The sequence below is a fragment of the Prinia subflava genome, chromosome 5, assembly GCF_021018805.1.
Source record: "Prinia subflava isolate CZ2003 ecotype Zambia chromosome 5, Cam_Psub_1.2, whole genome shotgun sequence".
In the NCBI taxonomy this organism is placed as follows: Eukaryota; Metazoa; Chordata; class Aves; order Passeriformes; family Cisticolidae; genus Prinia; species Prinia subflava.
Window position 1 is genome coordinate 60264004 of NC_086251.1, and position 12772 is coordinate 60276775.

The 12772-nt window shown below is 46.1% G+C and overlaps 1 protein-coding gene across 5 annotated transcripts in view; it reads right to left on the reverse strand.

Annotated features, from left to right (window-relative positions):
• The window catches only part of FBXO34 (F-box protein 34), a 39195-nt gene extending 29601 nt beyond the window's left edge, over positions 1–9594 (reverse strand). For 2 of the 5 annotated variants that reach the window (XM_063399643.1, XM_063399646.1), the window contains exons 1-2: positions 9443–9528; positions 8366–8592 (exon numbers count right to left, since the gene is read on the reverse strand). The gene's annotated coding sequence lies outside the window, so the exon portion shown is untranslated. Of the gene's footprint in view, positions 1–8365; positions 8593–9442 lie in introns of all 5 variants that reach the window. The other 3 variants (XM_063399640.1, XM_063399642.1, XM_063399645.1) reach the window with 2 other exon arrangements.
• Between the last annotated feature and the right edge of the window lie 3178 nt (positions 9595–12772).

The window sequence follows — 12772 nt, forward strand, 5'->3', positions numbered from 1 at the left end:
CACAAAGCAAAGTGGGGCTGTCACTTACAAGCTGCTAACAAGCCTGGCTTGGCCCTGACTGGCAGCAGAGGTGATATTCTCAGCATCTCCCCAGGAGAAAGTTACAGGGTTACCTAATGGGATGCTTTCTCAGGTACCCACACACACATATATATTAAGCTTAACATGCCTGCATTTAGCTATTTTAGAAAAAGCAAACCACTTTTGAGACGGGAGAAAAAAAAAAGCACTGCTGTTCCTAGTAGCTTTAGGTTAAAGCATCTCTCACTAATCCTCCTGGGCATGCCTACTGGGAAGGGAATAGATTAAACTCAGGACACAGGTATCACTTGCTGGCACTCTGGGTAGTTTTACTGACTGCAGCCTGGCTCATTTTACCTGCCTCATTTACCCTTCCTTCCCCTCAAGAGCTGAGCTTTATGTCTAAAATGGAATATGCAGCTTTTTCCCAGAACTGCAGCTAAGAGACGGAAGATGCAAAAAGGGCCCAGACAGCCCACAGCCAAATGGAAACTCAGTGAATTCCTGATCCCAAACTGCAATTCTGAGAAAATGCAATCTGACATTTACTCAGGCTCAAAAGCTCACTCATCTCTTCCCCTCCACCCCAGTGATACCCGTTGGTCTAATTAAAGACAAGGCTTCTCTCAGCAGCCTCTGCCTTACATATATCCCAGTAAAGTCTCTCTATCTGTGACTCAGGGAACACAGGGGAGAGCTAGGACATAGAGGGCATTCCCCAAATCCTTAAAATAGAATAAATATATAAATATTAAATTCAAATAACCTTACAACCACCATTAATGCAACATCAACAAACTTGCTCTGTAAAGGTCCACTAGAGATGCAACAATTTTGACCCAGCGAAATTCACTCAGTTTTTACTTGTTCCTTGACATTTTCCTAAGTTCTTCCCAATTTCTTACAAACATTTTCCCAAAGAAAATGGGCCATCCCCGCAGGATGCATTGGTGTCTTCACTTTGTTGAATTCAGTCAGGTCAGGGATGAAACAGAATTAACCTCACAAAATCCATACACAACCCTTTCCTCACTCCATACATCTACTGACCCAAAAGAGTAAAAAGGGCTAAAAAGAAACCCTTTTAAGGCAAGAAGAGTGTGCAGAATGCTGTAGAGACATTTGCTACAAAGGTATGTAAACTACTGCTCTTTATCCTACAATTTACCCCATGGCCTCCAGCTGACACATCAGCTGACACCATCTTAACAGCCCCATAAGTAGCTAAAGCTGAACAAAGCAATCATTAGGAAAACTGGTTTAGTCCACTGCTGGTGGCATCCCATGTCCTCTCCATGGAGAAAGCGCGACTCAGACTGCTCTGGGCTCCCATCCACAGCACAGGCTGCAAAGCTGCTTTAAAAAGAGAATTCCCAGTAACTTCTACCAAAGTCACGTCTCCAGCTCCTTCTGCTGAGAGATCGATTCGAAGCGAGTTGTTTTATATTTTAATATGACTACATCTGCAGTCCTACTGCATCTAAAAAAATCCATGAGCACTTTAAGAGAAATACAGGAACTTTTTTTTTTCCCTTTAACGCCGTGGAAGATGGATTCATTGCTATCAGTAATCCTCCCACAGCCCCAGTTTCAGAAGCGGCAGCAGATTCACAGAGATTTCAGCCGCAAAAACAGGCACTCTTTGCATCACTTCATTCATCTGTTTATTAAGATAAAGTTACCTCATTTGAAAAAAAAAAATGGTAGAGTGTCATCCTTCTTTAGAGAGGAAATGAAGTAAAAAAACACAAGGAACTAACAGTCTAGGAACTAACCTGCTAGCAAGCTCTGGTGCCATGATGGTTAAATTGAGGTGTATAAACTCATTTTCAGGCAACAAGATTTAAGGAGGTTTGTTTTGTTTTTTTTAAATTCCCTTACCAAGTGCCTGACACTTGCCTCAAGGTACCATGTCCTGCATGCCCCCAGTGTTCAGCAGTGGATCCTCCTCTCCCCAGCACCAGGACACACCAGTGCAGGAGGTCAGGAAGGGAAATGAATAGGAAAAATCACAGCAGACATCATAGCAAAGCAAGAGCTGCCTGTCAGCAGGGGAAAAAGGGGCAGTTTTGCATGTCCATTTACAGGGAGCTTGTCTCAATCTCAGGAGTCAGGGTGGGAAGAAGCACAGAACCTCTGAAGACATAAAAACATCAAGAGGAACAACATGAGAGCAAAGACTTCATGATGGAAAGGATTTTTAGACTTTGTTATAAAGGTGAAGCTCAGAACAAAGACCTCAATGAAGAGTTTCATAAATGAAAAGAGAATTGGGGTGCTCTGGAAGCACATGAACATAACCCACAACCCAACACTATCGCTGATGCACAAGTCCTGCCTGAACCCAGGGTCCCAACTCTTATTTTTTAAAATGTAGCCTCCAGTATGACACAACTCAGAAAGCCAGACCACAGGCACAAGCCACAAGCTTGTCTTTGAAGTTCAGATACACCAGAAAATTACTTCACCTCCCTAGATGCAGAGGGGATAGTGCTGCCTTTGATGCTACAAGACATTTTGGTCTTAAACTGCCCAAGGACTTCAAATTGCTCTCTGGGCTGCAGCGTGGCAACACCCAAGCCTACACATACACACGAACATAATTATGCCTGGTCTAGACTTGGGGGGAGGGAAATAAAAAAAGAAAAAGTATTTTCAGTGATGTTAGCACGCAAAGAAAATAATAGCACATACAAAGAAACCTCTAGGGTGACTTATGAAGAAGATTTTATGCTTGGCTTTCTGCCAATTAGAGAGGAATTAAAGAGTCTGGCAATATAACCCCGTTCATCCTGAGGAAGAAACTGCATTTTAAAGTGGTCAACGGAGCAAGAGGGATGAGGAAAGAGGGACAAAGACTCGAGACTGCAACTGCAAAGAGCAACACAGGAAGTTACTGATGGTACTGAGACAGAAAGTGGGCAAAAATAATTCAAATTTTAAAAATTAATCCAGTCTATTGCCTCCAAAAGAAAATCAGCATGTAACAGCTGACTCCAAATGACAGCATTCCAATAAAGCAGACAGTATTTTTTGCTATAAAATTCCAACTGCTTCAATATTTTACAGATTATCCACCTCCACTGTCTGCCAACCAGCAAAATCAGCAAAAGGTGGAGGTCACAAAAACAAAAGCAAACCAAGTGGAAAAGGCATGGCTAGACACCTTGAGAAGCTGAAAATGTGTCAAAATACAGCCTTTGAGTAAAAAAGCACATTTAGTAGCTATCTGCAACAATGCATTTACATCCAAACTCTTTGGGGCTTAAAAATTCACATCATAAAACCAGCTTTTACCAGAGTAAGGACCAGACTTGACAAGCCCCAGTTTCCCCAAGGTTACTTTTGGAAACGCATCCAGTCTTAAAATATTTCAACTGGTCTGTTCACACTGCAGAAGAGGAACCAAAACCTATCTTCTAATTTTACTTTTTTAGAATTATTTTTTTTACAAGAACTTAACTTCACTTTTTTTTTTTTAATCTGAATGACAGAAGGAATTCTGTGTCACATTGCAGGTTGAAAGTTACTGGAAATGGCAACAAGCTGCTGTTGCTTATATAAAGTCATTGCAAGGAAAAGAAAAAAGAAGCTACTGAAGCTTTCAAAATCAAACCCTGTAAAACACCAAAACCACAAAATGAACCAGAAGTAGCTTAGGAGTTGCTAGGGATGTTTAATAAAAATCCTAAATTAAATGGCTGCCGCTTAGGTTTGCCAAAAAATTATGCAAATTTCCAAAGTTCATACATAGTAATTAGCACAGCAAAAAGCAGGTCCCAAATAAGCGATGAAGTTAGCCTCGCTCTTATTTCTCCAGCAGATGGAATTAGCTATGTGTGAAGCTAATTTTTTGCAATTGAAGATTAAACATATTATCCTGAATATCAATTCTGCAAGTGCAGAACATGGGATATGTGCATTCATGGAAGCAGGAATATGCAAAAGGCAGCCTGAATCCTTCTCTTCCATCATTCTGAACAGGACACTGAAGAGGCTGGGGGAGGGTTTACATATTTAAGACTTCATTTTTCAAACTGATTGCTGACAACTTGGTTGAGACAAGTTCTCTCAAAGTACATTTAGAGTTAATAGTCCAAACAGGTTTTTCCAAAGAAATATGTCTGCCTCGACTAAAAATACATCCTCTTGATGTGCTAATTGACAGATCACAAAAAATCACCCAAACTGCAAGTCCAAACAACACGTGTCAACACAGGCTCCTGGGTTTGCCCATTACTTCTCCAAAACCTGGTTCAAATGAGTATCCATCATACATTGTGTGCTACAAATCCACCTTTTCCATGCCTATTATGGATTTGTCCCTTATTTCACATTTAAAAAGACACAACCTTCCCCTCAGCCCTGCAGCTCTCCACAAGGGTTGAACCTCGTGTGTGCCCTTGACCAAAATACTCCACCTGTGTTCCATATTCTCAATTTAATTTTTGAGCTCTGCAGCCCAGAGCTGCCCCACCACAGCGAGTTCCTTTCAAAGACACTGAAAGACCCAGCAATTTTTCTCTGTTGTCAGGCTGCATTTTATCTTCCTTAGAACAGCACAAGCCGTGAAGGCTCATATCAACACATCCATCCAGTTTAGAGGACACCACCCAGGAGCATCTCCCACTGCAGGAGCAGCAAGAAAGTCTTGAGAAGGTGCAAGGAGGGCAACCAAAACCAAATTACAGCACTGATGACAAAGAGAATGGATCAGCTTCTTCCTAAACACCAGCTTCCAAGCAGACAACTGGTAAAAGAAGTAAAAACAAACTACAAGTCTCTTCCTACATGAATATTGCTTTCAGGCAGCCCAGAAAAGATTTCTAGAATCTGTGTGTGTTACAAAAAGAAAGCAAAACTTACATAATTAAAGGAACACAGGGAGGGGAAGGTAAAGTTTAATGTTCATTTCAAAGTCAAGTAAGTGACACCCTGGATTGAATACTATTAACCAAAATTGTGCAAGTTAAAAGTGGATGTACTGAAAGCAGCAGAAACCCTGCCCGCAACAAAATGAGAATTCTCTTACAAAAATACTTCTGTGGCCAAATGAAACACTGAGTTTAAATAAGAAAGCAAGCACTTACACCTATCGTGCTCTCCCCCTCTTCCTTCTCATCTAGGGAGTCTCATTTATCTCAAAACAATCAAAAGAAAACACTTTGACTCCTAAAGTCAGAAAAGTTGCAGAAATTACAGCCCTGTCTGGCACGAACAAATAATATTTCTGAAATCAAAAGATTCTCCAAGCTAGGGGAAAGGCAAAAACAGTCCTGAAGAACTTACTTTGCACAGCCCAATTCCTGCCAAAACAGCTCTCTAAATCCCATGGGTAGTTCAGATAATTTTCATTCTTAGAGGAAAGAAAAAAAGCTAGATTGAACATTAGCAACATTAATTGTGTGATATGACCTGAATGATGCAAGAACAAGTAGTTAAGTGAACCACAGCATCTGCTGAATTTTTAATCACTAGTTGTTTTGCTGCAAGGCAGAAGAACACTGAATATCAGCTTCCAAGCACTGCACGGAATGGCACATTAGGACAGCGAGATTTTAACTGGCAGGAATTCTGCCTCCCTGCTACCCAAATGCCATCACTTCGCTGTGAACTGCAGACAGAGCAGCTTCTAAAGCAGGATTAGTTTTTAATCACACAGGGGAAAAAAAAAAAAGCCCTATTTTCTGCACCCCAAGATACCAGCCAGCCATTTCTAATTTTTTTTTTAAAGCTGACACTTTATTAACAGCCATTTATGTGTCCCTCAGTAGAGTTTTTTCTAGTCTCCAAACAGCTTTAAGCAGTCATGTGGCTGCCCAGCAGCAATTTGCTACCAAAGAGGTGGCTGAACCTGGGATGTGTAGGAAGGTGATCCATGTAAACATTCCTATTTGCCCTGTACTGCAACAGGAGGAGCAGCTGAAACGTGTTGGGGCACACCTGAGCTAAATTTAATCCTCCTCTCCCTGCCACCCATGGCAATGACGCTGCAGACACCCAAATTTGGACAGCCAGGTCATGCTACTACTGATGCTCACCCTGTACCTACACCAGACAGTCCTGCTGCGATTTCGCCGTGTTTGACACCCAAAATAGTTAAATAAATCAATCACCATGCCTACAGTGGTAAATACAGCTCCAGTTATGCTCTGGGCATGGAAGTGCAACAGCAGGATTAGCAAGTGATACAGCAGATATTCTCCCTTGCACAACAAGGACAAAAATAAAAGTTATTTGGGGAATAAACACTAAATCCACAACTACAATGTGAATTCTAAATACAAGTCCCACAATTACAGGCAGAATCTGAACTATGGAGAATTATTCTGTTTCATATTTTAGGGGTGAAAGGGGGACATTTGAAAAAAAAGGACAATATTCCTACATTAAAGAAAGACTGTCACATTGACTTTAATAGACTCTAAGTTTAATAAGTTAATAGAATCAAAATAGCTTAGAAAACAAAGCCAGTAAAATATGGTACAAATAAAAATGGAGCAGGCACACATACCAAAGCAGCATTCCTGTGCCCTCCTTCCTGCAGAGCTTACAGGGCTGGGAAGAGGATCTCTAACCCATAACTTTCACTAAAGCAGTATTTCCTTCAAAAGCTCAAATCTATGGATAGAAACATCCAGTGATAAATCCAATCACCAAATAATCCACAAGAGACAAAAATTCCCAGCAGACAAGGGCAAGAGAGATGCTTCCCAGGCTTTCATTGACAGGATTAGGATCAGTCCTGTGTTTTCCTTACAGGCTCAACCATCAGGTCCAAGAAAGGCTGCTCTCTTCTCTGAAACCTGCAATCAAACCTGCAACAGGAATACTGAAATATGTCCCACCTGCTGGGAACACAACCACCTCTGTGTGAGGATTATACCAAGATGCTGCTTTGGTTGTGCTACAGGGCACCGAGAAGTGAAAATCCCACGTGGTGATGAAGGTGCTGACACCTGGAACCTCAGGGAGTGTTATTACCCAGGCAGTATCGTGCATCCACTAACAGCACTCACCTTCACATCACCCAAACCTAACGTGGCACCTCCACCCAACCACACCCCAGAACCACGGCAGTGCAGACCAGCCTGTGAACACGGTGATAAACACCCACAGCACAAGCCTCAAGATGAGCTTCCAAATTTAAGAGACACAGAAAGATGTTTTATAACCTATAAGTCACTCAGCTGCAGCTTAGCACTTAACAAGCCACTCACAAGTCTTCACAATCCTTCTCCAAATGGAGAAAAGATTTTAAAGAGCATTTAGTGCAAGTGGAACATCCCCAGCTTTCTCCTCAGCCTCTGCTCACTCTCCAATTAAATATGAAAGCGACAACTCAGTCATACTGAGCATGCAGGATGATTGTAAGACAGTGGTATTAAATCAAATCCCACAACTTTTCACACCTATTAAATTGTTACTTTGTCATTAGGAGGGGAGATTTCGATAAGCACGAGGCAATTAACAGACAGTGCCTTTGTTACCAGGCGGCTCATGATGAAGCCCAGGCTCCTTGACATTCCATTTCTTCCCCTTAAAGGCTCTGTGCTACAGCAAATTTATGGGGTTTAGCATGTCAGAGGAGAATTGGGCAGGTTACCTTCAAAATCAGTCAATAAGGCCCTTTCACTCAGGCTGGGGGAAGGCGGGTGGCTGCTGGAAAGCAACACAAGGCGCTCCCTTCCCCCTCCCCTCAGGACCCAAAAATGCTGCGTCCAAAACACTCCCATCCCCTGCAGCAAGGGATTAGCCATTTATTAAAAACGAATCAAAACACTGTAAAAGGCTTCCAGTTAAGATTTCAAGGGGAAAAAAAAAAAAAGGCAACTCAACAAGCATTAACACCGGTAGAACCAGAGTCACATTAGGAATTCTTCTGGGCACCGAAGAACAAGCAGCTCAAACACCAGCATAACATCGTTTGTCCCAGTGATGCTGATCAAATGGCTCAAAAAGAGGTCAGAATTAAATTCTTTTTTTTTTACTCAGTCATTTTGCTGCCTCCACACTGAGCAGTAACAGCACTCACAACCTACAGGCACTTAGACTTTGGACTTTTAAGACAACTACCTACCTCCACGCTGGTTTTTAAGGGGTTTTTTGGCTCTTCTCTAGGGGTGACAGACAATTATAATGGCCAATTATGTAAAACCTTTCATCCGAGAAAACACGAAGCACTACGCAAACACTCATTAAGACTCTCGGCTGGAGCCTGCGCCGCACGTTCGCCTGTCCCACAGCTCCCTTGGATATCTCCAGCCACCAAAACTGGATGGCGAGCGCTGTGGCACGGCCAGGACAGCGCCCAGCAGGGCAGGACCAGCCCCTGAGTACTTACACGGCCTCGCAGGCGGGTTTTACAGCCCGCAACACGCTCCGGGCTGCTGCGCCTGAGCTTTACAGCCCCATCCAAGCCGGTTATTTAAAAACACAGCAGAGACGCGGCTGCTGCTGGGCGTTGTACGAAGCACCTCGCAGGACGAGCCTCAGACCCACTTGTCCGGCTGATCCAAGCAGATTTTTCCAACTGGGAGCCGCATGGCACAAGTCAATAACCTCGGTTTACTGAAGAAATTAAAAGCTACGCTTATTGTTTCGAGTAAGGCCTTGGAGGAAGTAATTCCGAGAAGAAATCACTTCCACTGTAATTGTACTTTTAACCTTTCCTTGGGTTCTTACGCCATGCCCACGTGAAGGCGTTATTCAAGAACTACCACAATATCTAATAACCATTAAAGCTCTTTTCGGATCACTGTTTATGTTTAGCGAGTTCACAACCCCTCCCTTCTGAAGGGCGGCTGATCGATGTACGAGCCACAGGGGAAGCCGTGCAGAAAAAACACGACGAGGAAGTGACCGCAACTCAGGACATCAAAATTCGGGGGGGAAAACGCGCGGTTTGGGATGGGGGTTGCTTTTAAAAGAAGGTGCGGGAAAAGACTGACCCGCAGAAAGCAGGGGGAGCTCGGTCTCCCGGCCACGCGTGGGACGGGCGCGTTACGCAACCGCGTGGGAGCGGGGATGCTCCGCGCCCCGCACGGTGCGGCGGACACGGCACCGCTCCCGGGATCATCGCTCCCTGCCGGGCCGGGAGAGCCGCGGCAGCGCTGCCAGCGGCGCCGGGGAGGGAGCACCACAAAACCCCCGGGGAGGCCGGGAGCGGGCGCTGGGGGAGCACCGCGGACGGAATAAAGCGAGAGGATAAAATAAAGCCAAGCGCAGCGGGGACAGAGCGCGGTGCCCTCGGCGCGGCCCCGTCCTGCGGGCGGCAGCGGCCCCTCGGCGGCCCCGCAGCCGCCATGGCCGGCGGAGCGCGGGCGCTGCGGGCGGGCCCCGCTCGCCGCCCGCCGCCCACCTGCCCGCACCGCGCCGAACCCAGCGCCCACCCACCCCCGCCGCGCCCGCGGGAGCCTACCGGGAACGGGGCCGGAGGACGGGCCGTGGCGGAGCCGCCAGGCTCGGCTCGGCTCGGCTCGGCCGGATCCCCCCTGCGCCCGGCGGCGGCGGGAGGAGCCGGGCGGCCGCGCCAATCCGGGGCGGAACGGGGCGGGACGCGGAGCCGCCGGGGAGGGACGCGGAGCCGCCCCCGCGCCGCGCCAGGCACCGGCCGCTCCGCCGCGCCAGGCACCGGGGGCTCGGCTCGGGGCGCTTCCGGGCTCCTCGCTCCTTGCAAGTCCCTTTCGAGGCCGGCGAGTTCCAAGGCAGCCCCCGGCGCTGGCGACCCCGTGGTTCCCCCGCTGTCCCCGGTGTGCCCGGCTTGCAGCTCACCGAAGAGGTTTAGTGACCAACGTGGCACTGGAAGGCACGGAGGTGCCAGTTCCCAGCCCGCTGCGGGGCACCGGCAGCTTATCAGTGGATTTAGTCTGGTGATAACGAGCTAAAAATCTGTAAGGTCTGTAGAAGCACAGGAGGCCAAAAAGTCGTTCGATAAACCTCCTGGCTTTGAAACCTACTGAACTCCCGACTGCAGGGCCAGAAGAATCACAGAGAATCAATTAGGCTGGAAATGACCTCTGAGATCATCGAGTCCAACCCATGAGGGAACGCCACTCTGTCAACCAGATCATGGCACTGAGTGCCACGTCTCGTTTTTCCTCAAACACCTCCAGGGATGGTGACTCCACCATCTCCCTGGGCAGTCCATCCCAAAAGAGCTGCAGGGAGGTCACTGGGAGTGACCCTCCCTACCGGAACCCCAATAGTGTGGTGCCAGCCTTGTCACCTTGTCTTGCCAACGTTTCCTCCCCAGCAAAATCACTAAATACCCTTTGCTGTCATCTGGCCTTGGCAGAGGAAAACATGAGCTGCTGTTCCTGCTGTAGATGTATCCAGAGCAGTGGTTTGTCATGCAAATGTCACCCCAGCCATCTTCTCTGTGCAGTGCTCCAGAAGTCTCAGCCTGCAAGGAGAAAGAAAAGGGCACTGGAGAAATCCTCTGAAACCGAAGGTATTCTCTAAGAACAAGAGACAAACACAAAGAGAAGGCACTGGGAAAAGGGGAATTAAGTGGTGGCATCAGATGGTAGTTTGAACTGAAAAGGGTTTCCACAAGAAGGAGCTTCCCCTCTCCTTAAAAGATTTCGGCAAATCGTTTCCACTTAGATGGAAGCAGGCAGCAAACTGAAAAGGCCTGGTTCCTTTCCACCCCAGGGAACAGCTGGAAGCTGTTCAGAGGACGTTTAGGTTGGATATCAGGAAAGGTTCTTCCTCCAAAAGGTGCTGGGGCACTGAACAGGCACCCCAGGGAATGCCAGAGGTCACGAAGCGCTTGGAACACGCTCCCAGGCACAGGGTGGGATTGTTGGGTGTCCTGTGCAGGGCCAGGAGTTGGTCTGGATCAGCCTTGTGGGTCTTTTTCCACTCAGGATATTCCACGACTCAATAATTCCCTGACATCCTGGAGGGCAGCACAGCTCTCTCTATACCCTGCTGAGAGATCCTTGAGCCTGTTCTCAAGTTAAAAAGCAGTGTGTGTGTGTGAGCACAGCACTGTGCCATGACAGTCCTGATAAGGGACAGAGCTAATTAGCCAAGGCTGAGGATCACATTTACATGGTGTCTCAGATGGCTGGGATGAACCTTCCAAAGTCTCTGGAGCTCTTGTTGACTGTGGCTGCTCTATAGAAAGAAAGGGTGGGAGGAAAGATAGAGGTAAGTTGAATTGCTGAAGGTCAAATATTAGATCAGGACAGAAAACAGACCCTACTGTTCTCACCCCTCCAGTACTTTCTCCACTGGACTGTAACAAACCACAGAACAACAACGGGATTTAGCTGTTGCTGACACAGTAGTTTCCTGTGTTCCAGGGGAAAATTCTGTATTTTGGTATAGGACCAAATGCATATGGAAAAAACCCTATTTACTAGCATGGCCCCACAGTTTGGTGACATGCAGTGAGATGCAAAATATCTGCAGATGACTTAGCAATGGAATACGTGCCCTGTCATCTTAGAAAAAGGCGGCACAAAGGGCCCAAATCTTTTATGGTAAATTGATAAAGACAGTGAACTGCCATTTGCTGCCAAGTGACTCCTAATGATTAAACAACCTTTCTCCTCCCACCCCCTCGGGGCATTTAGTGATAATATAAGAAAGATTTTGCACATTGTTTAGCTTAAATGGCCATCTGGCCCTTCTGCATTTCAGTAGCCTTGAACATTAAAAAAACAATAGATAAAGAAAACCACTCCTATCTTATCGAGACCTGGAGAAGTTGAACTCTGTCAGAGCAAAGAGGATTAACCAAGTCCTTACAGCTCTTTTATTGTTTCCATCTTGATTAGCAGTCATATTCCTCACAGCTTTGTGTCCTACTCTAAACCAAGAGAAGAAACTGTCCCTTACTGACTGTATTAATTTTAACCATGAAACACAACTCCACCAGTTCCATGCAGCTTCCACATGGAGTGTTCTGCTCCTGGGCAATGGAGGCACATGCCAAAAAAAACCCACCCAGATTTTCAGCCAAAAATTTTTAAAAAACCCACATACTGGAATTATTGTGCAAGTAGGGAAAAGGATGCTCTTTTCAGAGAAAAATGTAATGGTCTTGGTCTAACTCAGCAACCTGCTTCCTGCTGCTGAGACTTCATCTAATCCCACACCACTAAGTGGTTTCTTCATCTGCTATTGCTCAAGGGGATAAAAACACAATTTCCCCGAAGCAACCCACTCAGAGTCCCTGGAAACAAAAAAAAGTTTGGTCTCAACTCAGCTTATGGTTGGCTTATGTTTGAATCCAGCATTTCTTCTGGGATTAATTCCCACTCCCCTCTTTGCCATGGAAGAAAACTAAGAAGGGTTGAGTCTGTCTGGAAAGAGGTGTGATATCCTTAAGAACGTGGCCTTGGGCTTTGAAGAAAGAAACCAGCTGAGGACACTTTCACCTGCAGTGCTGGAGCAGATTTGTGAGTGAAATCTGAAGCAGCAGGGAATATTTGGTGTAAACACCCCGTAAATAACAGAGGATGTACAGATATGCTGAGGTAAAACCACTCGGGCTGTGTTCCCAACTGCACTTTGCATGCTGACATTGCTAGTTTGCATTTTTGTGAAAGCTGGGAGCTTATAAATGTGCTACAGCATCCAGCTTTTGGGTATCAGCTGCCAGAGTGCAATAGAATCTCCAGAGTCAGGTACCTCGTCCTTCTATTTATAGTCCAGAGAGAGACACTTCCCAAGGGCGAGTGGAAACTCCCACCTGGGAGCAGAGACTGGGGAGAAGGAAACATCAGATGAGGGCTGT